The sequence below is a fragment of the Gastrolobium bilobum genome, unplaced genomic scaffold (assembly GCF_033153095.1).
Source record: "Gastrolobium bilobum isolate Gb01-03AN ecotype WA unplaced genomic scaffold, APGP_CSIRO_Gbil_v1 utg156115, whole genome shotgun sequence".
NCBI classification, from domain to species: domain Eukaryota; kingdom Viridiplantae; phylum Streptophyta; class Magnoliopsida; order Fabales; family Fabaceae; genus Gastrolobium; species Gastrolobium bilobum.
In genome coordinates this window covers 5,660-13,409 of record NW_026895352.1, presented here as the reverse complement: position 1 = coordinate 13,409, position 7,750 = coordinate 5,660, and the positions used below count along the sequence as shown (strand labels likewise).

The following is a 7,750-nucleotide window of genomic DNA, read 5'->3' as shown; positions in this document are numbered from 1 at the left end:
TAGTTGTCATTGCTCCTGTTGTTGTTGTCATACCCTCCTGCATAGCACACAGCAGCTAGATTGTTACAGTCCTCATATTCATGAGGACCTCCACAAGTGGGGCAACTCTGACTTGATTGAGTCAAGAGAAGTTGCTCAGTTGGTTTTTTCTGTTCCATGGGCTTCCAGTTTTTTATAGTGTTCTGGAGCGAAGCCATTTGTGCTGAAAGAGCATCAGCTGAGCTTAGCTCAAGAACTCCTGCTTTCTTAGGAGCACTGTGTCGTGTGGAAGGCCATGAAATATGTTTTTTTGAAAGTTTTTCCAACAACTGGTAGGTTTCTGGATAAGTAAAATCCAAAAGATCTCCCCCTGCAGCTGCATCAACAGTTGCTTTCAATGGTGGGGTTAAGCCATGATAAAACGTGTGAATGATGGCCCAATCAGAAACTCCATGATTCGGGCAAATTCGTATCAACTCTTTAAAGCGTTCCCACGCTTCATACGGACTTTCTCCATCATACATTTGAAAGGAAGCTATATCAGCCCTCACTTAGGCTTGTTTTGCTCCCAACTGGTGATGGAGTTTGGGGGCAATGTTCTCCTCCATTCTTTGGCTTTTCCAGCTAAGGAAAATGGAAAAAGCCGAATCCGCATGTTTCTTCCAAAATACCATGAATTTTGAAATTATCAACTATCTCAGTGAAATTGTCCAAATGACTGCGAGGGTCTTCCATGGGTAGTCCATGGAACTGACCAGCGTTCATAATCATTTGGAACATTGCAGGTTTCATTTCAAAGTTCGGGATATTCAAAGGAGGGGGAACATAGCCTCGTTCTGGACCATTTCTGAAGGGAGCAGCCATATCATTCAATGAAGGCCCTCTTCCTTCATTCGGTCCTTGTTCAGGCTCATGATTATGATTTCCATTGTTATCATTGTTTACAACCTCCGCCATTGTAATGTTTCTCAACCTTTGAACTCTTCTTCTATTTCTGAAGGTTCTCTCGGGTTCTGGATCAAAAAGTACTATTTCCAGTCCAAGTTCTGTAGGTTCTGTGCTCATACAAATGGAGGAGGTCTATCAAAACAAAAAGACTGCAATTAAACAACAACAATGTTTCCTTAAAAATGCCCTTTCTTGCCAAATGATCCCCGGCAACGGCGCCAATTGCTTGGTTGAACCGAGAGCTGCTCGGGAATATCTTTTCAGAGAGCAAGAGTGCAGAGTAATAATCAGGATTGCCAACAGGAGCAATCTACTCTGACTAAGAGCAACCCTCTTCAACTATACGCAAGCGTACGTGTCAAGCAATATAGGGTATTGTAGCCCCAGATTTATCGTCCTCAGGGAGCAGTTGTGAAGTAAGAAGCGCTAAAGGAAACTTAATTTGTAAAATGGAGCAATAAAAGAAAGTACTATTCTCAGCTAAGCTTCACAAAGAGCAATCTCTGGGCAGCTAGTTAAACAATGTTAACCATTCTGAACCAGATGAGAGCAATGAATGACTTAGCACGGTCATCGAATAAAAAGGCATCAATTTAAGTAACTTCAAGAGCAGTCAACAAAATGAAAGTAAGAGCATCAGCTGGTAAAACACAGTTCAGTTATCGTGAGGAAAAGGTTGTGATAGAAGTTTGAGTTAAGATTAATTTCAGAAAAAGTCAAGTAGGTGTTACGGGTTCCATGTTTTCATCCCTTTGGTTAACCCTGCTTGGTAGCATATTTTACAAGTGGATTTTGCTCTTTCCCTTGTTTTGCTATAGGTAAGCAGAGGGTAAGGCTTTACTCTCCACGTTACTCCAGGGTACTTGGAGTTATATGCAAGGAAACCATGCTGCCTTCTCAAAAGAGCATGGATTCACATGGCAGTGCTCCCCATTCCAGGTGTTTCTCTCTCCTTTCTTCAGGCTAAATTACCCCAGGATCTTGAGAATGCTCCACACGCCCTTGTCAGTGTTTCATCAACCGAGTGGTCCCGGGATGAGGTTGCCAGCCCAAAGGGTTTCACAAAATCAATAAATTAAACCAAAAAGCAACTCAAAATTCATTTATAAAATATGTGTTCCTTACAAAGTTATGCTGAGACAAAAGGGATTACTTCTATGGAACCCTCACCTACTTAGAGGAAGTTAGCTCCTAGTGAGCATTTTTACAAAAAGAAAACAAAGAGATGACGAGTCCTAGGATGGGCGCTGATGATTTTCTTTATGAGGATTGCTTGTTCCTTTTATAGGGTTCTTCATTTGATCTTCATTGTTCCTTTTATCAAGGGTCGTGCTTTGTTTAAATCCTCTCTAATGGTAGCTTTTCTTCTTGCCAGCTCAGCTCCGAATAGAAATCCTCTCCAATGGTAGCCTTGCTTTTTGCCAGCTTGGCCTTAAATGGAAGTGGTCCCCCTTGCTTTTGGCTCCCTTTGTGAGTGGGAATAACGGATTCAGGGAGGCACCTCCACTCCTTCTGCTGCAGCTGACGTGGCGGCTTTTGATTGCTCAGCTTCTTTGCTTTCGTACTGTAGCAGAGGTAGCACCTCCACCTTCTCTGTTGTGGCTGACGTGGCGGCTTCCCATTGCTTCCTTTGACTGCTGTTGTACTACAGCAGGCTTTTTTTTTTTTTCTGCGCAACACTCCTTCTTCTCTCTTCATTTTGTGGTTCCTTCTGATGGGCCTTAAGTGTCCTGAACAAAGCAAACTAACCCAATAGTCATATGTGAAAAAGATAATGTTAAATTTGCTCCATGTCTACCTTAACTCCCACTTTCGGTATTGCTCTGGTCCACTATTCAAAACAGTTTCTCTATATGGAAAAAAGAAGGTTGAAGGGAATGATTTATAACCAAAACATGGGTTTTGTGGAACAATTTACACTTAATGGGCCTCAACTCATGAGGACCATCACTCTCCATACAATCAAGGAACAGTTGAAGAAGAATCACAAGATTGCCATCCATTCTTTCAGCCTATAAATAGAAGAATCCCACACGAAGAAATCATTGAATTCCTTAAGAAGAGATCACCTAGTGTAGTTTAAGTTTTTGTATTCTGCTTGTATAGTTTTAGCAATAGCTAAGTGACAACAACTCTTTCCCCATTCCCTTTCACCATTTGAGACTCCTCACGAGCAATATCCATACTTCTCCATTTTATTTCTTTGTAATATAAACTTGTTTCCTATTAATATATGTTTGTTATTTCTCCTCTCTTTCACTCGTTATCTTCAAACTAAATCTCAGGTCTATAGGACTTCAGATTGAAATAATTATGTATGTATTTTCAGCCATGGGCTAAGTTATTTTACAAAGGAAAAGCTGTGAAATTCTTAAAGAACTATGCTTAAAACTTTTGTACTGAAGCTTTTGTATTTCTACGATTTAAGTAATTTTAACTCTTTGGGTGTCAATGGAAATTGAACGCAAATTGAGAAAAGGAACTTACTTAAGGAAGAGATTTTAGACAGCTTAATCATAGGAAGAAGGTAGGATTGTGGAAACAATCTTACTGGTTGCCTTAGGAATAAGGGACCACCTCGTTCTCTGAAGGTTCTAAACTTAGTAACTATTGGAGTCAAGGAAGCCATGAGAATATGAAAACTTGTGAGGCATTTAGTTCATGAGCTGAGGAATTAGAGTTGGCAGTGAAAAAACCTGAACAAATCCAAAAGGGTTAAGTCTTGAGTTGAGAGTATAGCTATTTAAGAATGGAACAGTGGATCCGTTTCTTGTGTCAAAATTGTTCTTGTTAATCATCCATCTTGTTGTCTCTTAAATATTGTTATCTTTAGGTTTTCAGCATTTAATATCTTATGACAATATAACCAAACCTCCAATGATTTTTGTCGTTCCTCCTGAAATCAGGCAGGATTTAATACATAACGATGCGAGGAGTTGTTTAGAGTCAATCTGAACCTACCACCTTGAGGGAACGTCATCAAGGCATTAGAGAACAAAAAACCAAACAGTTCAAATATTGTCTTTTCTTATATTTCAAAGTATTATTTAGATTTACTATCCTCGTGGGAACGATAACTTGGGCACTAATAATCCCAATTATTACTTGATGCATGCATTTGCGCAACTGGGTTAATATCTAGAGAACGAATATATTTTCTCTTGTGGACTAAGTAAAGGGGACGTCCTTAAGAGCATCAGTACCAAACATTATGCATACCTATACATCAAAAAGGTTTATAACAATTAAAACACAAAGGGCTGCATATGAGATTTAATCAACAAAAAATAGGCTTAAGGCTCAAATAGGGTAACTAGGGATAAAAATTATTATTAAGGTTGGCTTGAAAAGCTTAAACGACCCAAGAAGAACAATATCCTTTTCAATTACTCCTGAAGCATCCCAACTAGTGAGTCTTGAGCTTCACTCATACAAGTTCTAGAATAATTCTTCACAAAGAAAATCACACATAGATATATATATATATATATATATATATATATATATATATATATATCCCACAAACATGGAAAACAACTATAAAGTTAAAATATACACTTCAGAATCCAAGTAACAAGAAATCATATGAAGTGAATGGTGAGGCAAATATAATTGAATATGGTAGTGAAGAAGAAAATAGGTCAACAAATATCAAGAGTGCTTTATCTATCATCTAAACTAGGGATGATAGGGATGAAAAAAGTTCTCAATCATTTTTTATACATTATAGTACACATCTCAAGCTTTCCAACAAAATATAGATAACTAAAATTGGAGTTCTACAACTCAAGATACCTAGTTAAAGTATGGTATCTAAAAATAAAGTAATCAGCTTTGTAGTCCAGTTGATAGATCAACTAAGACTAGTAAACAGATCAAAAAATTCTGAAATTTTCCAATATTAAACCTTATCAAGTTAGCTTTTTAATGCCACTAGTTTCATACAAAAAGGATTTTTATAACTTAGGTTATGACTGTTTAAAGTTAGCTAGTTCAAGACAGAACACCCACTTTCATGAAATTTCTAGGAACAGAGAGGTTAGGAAAAATTATGAAAATATCCAAAATCAAACTTTATTATCTTAGCTTTCAATAGCAACTGGTTTCATCAAAAAATGATTTTTCTAGCTTAAGTTAAGAAGAAATTAGCTCAACAATGTCAAAATTCAGCACATCAGCAAACACACATGATTAAGTTGATCTACTACCAATGTTATGATCATGTGCAACAATGATTTTCAACTTAACATTATGCCTTAATCCTTTGACATAATAAACTTTGTCAATGGAGTGTGTATGTTAATTACCAACTTTACTCATGCCCATAATTTTACCTTTTAGGTTGTCACAAAACGTCACACATCCATCTTGGAATGGTTTGAGTGAGAGAAATCTGGAATCTTCTCTTGTCATATTCTTAGAAAAACCATTGTCAAGGTACTATGAGCTATTCCCCCTCACTCCATCCTGAATTCTTAAATCACTTGTTAGGTTTAGGAACCCAGACTAGCTTGGGTCCCTTTCTCTTTGCAACAAAGTTAAAAATCTCATGTTTTCTAATCCAGATTTATTTTATCTTGGATGCAGAAACAAAGCTATTTTTAATATATGATACATACTTTTGAATAGATTTTATCCTAGCCTTGCACTCAAATTTTAGATGTCTTATATTGACATAATGATAACACACCTTATTCCCATAGCGGTTCACATGCTTAATTTTAGTTTTCCAAGCAAATTTTTTATTTCCTTCAAATCCTAACACATTCCTAGATTTATTGTAATTTTTGTTCAACCAGCCAACAACATTAGGTCTATCTATCTTGGGGGTCCTAAGGGCAGCTTCTAACTTATTTTGGAGGCCCTCTTTCTCTTTAGACAATTCTTCTACCTTGCCCTCCAATCGTTCAATCTCTTTATCCACTTGAGTATCACTTATTACAACACATTCCTTTTTATTAGTTTCATGCAATTTCTCTTTCAAAAAGGCATTCTTGCTCTCTAGTTTAGAATTAGTGCTCTTAAGCCTAATGATTTCCTCCTCAAGACTATTATTTGATTTCTTCAGATCTTTGTTAGCCTTAAAGAAGTTCTTAAGCTCATTCTTCATTTCACCAAAACCATCTAACAACTCATCATTGTACTCACGCATTTTTAAGTATTCATCTATTATAAAATTTAATTCTTGTACCAAATGCTTCTTGACAACTTATGCATGGATGGTCTTAGCTTAAGAAAATTTACTTCATGGTCTTAATCTTCATAGTTAGTTCCATCCATAAGACAAATGTTTGCTTCAGTCTCGCTGCTTTCAGAGTCTTCTTCTTCTCATTCAAAGTCACTCCAAGCAGCCATCATTGCTTTCTTGAACTTTTTCTTCTCAAAGTTTTTGTGTTCTTCTTCCTTCTTCTCTTTCTTAGCTTCTTGCTTGAATCCAGGATAATCCTTGACCATGTGATCTGTTCTACAACACTTATTGTAACACCCTGTCTACAGCCGGTGAGTTAACCTACATATGGTACAAAACGCGCTCTACAAATTATGAATTAAGCAGAAGGCTTAACATGAATATTACCTTTAGTTTTTGTAAAAAGGCAGATAAACTTTTTCTTTTATCCTAATACTACTCTGATTACGTTATATTTATGAATTAACACATTTCCTATATTTCCTGCATTTCCACGTAGACAACTTAATTCCAATTGTTATTATCAGCACAGTCCCATATATGTACAAATTTCTTGAACGGTCTACCTATGTCTAGTCTATTCATATTTGTACTTGAAATATATATTCCATTCAAATATGATCATAAAGACCATTCTGAACAGAAAACAACAGACAACGTAACAGCTGTAATTTGGATAAATCCAAATTCTTGTAATACAAGATATCTATACAAAACATAAATAAACATTATCAGACTTAGAATTCATCCATGAATTCAAACAGAATCTGGCTCAATTCCAGTCCTGAACACAATTAAACCTGTGAATCTTAAATTACAGTAGATAAACACACATATCTGAAATACCTCGTATGTTGAACTATGGCTTACCTGTAAAAAGTTCCACAAGCAATTTCACAAACCAACAAAGAGAAGCTTCCAAAGCTTAATCCTCCAAGATTGGATCAAAAAGAGTCAACCTACAATGATCATATACATAATCATCGACACACATGCTTGACAACACAAGCAAATTACAAAACAACAACTCTCAGAAAAAACCCTAGCTCACGGCCATTAAGCCTCAAAGTGTAACCAATAGTGCTTTAGTTTCAACAAACCAATACCATCACTTAAATAACCTTATCAAGAAAATTACCAATACGTCCACACACTCTCCATCAAGCCACAACATAATTTATATCATTTTCCTTAATATTTTCCAATATGGCTTAATTGTGCATCAAAGGATTTTTCAACCAATTTACATCCTTAAAACTCTTTTTAAACCTCATAATTAATGATTCAAACAATCACAAATCAATTACATCATTCTTTCATCCTTGAAAATTTGTCTAAGTGTTGGAACCAAAATCACTTAAATTTTTATTGGATTTCTACCTATTATTTATCCATACGAACAATAAATTCCAAAGGGACATAGCCATAAAACCTCTCTAACCACGCTCACCAACACACACATTATATTATGTCCAAAATTTCAATCCATAGAAAATACTCAGTGAGATTGAGAAATCTTACCACCAATAGATTCCTAGGCTTCCAGAGATCAATATACAAGCTTCCAAGCAACAAAAACCACCAACAATGGCTACTTTCACACCAAGAAACTACCACCTTCAAGCTCTTAGATCT

The 7,750-nt window shown here is 36.3% G+C and overlaps 1 non-coding gene across 1 annotated transcript; it reads left to right on the top strand.

The window, feature by feature from the left end:
* The first annotated feature begins 426 nt into the window (after positions 1-426).
* Positions 427-537, top strand: LOC133306802 (small nucleolar RNA R71). The gene has a single exon (XR_009750956.1). It is a non-coding gene; the product is annotated as a small nucleolar RNA R71 (small nucleolar RNA).
* Positions 538-7,750: the final 7,213 nt, after the last annotated feature.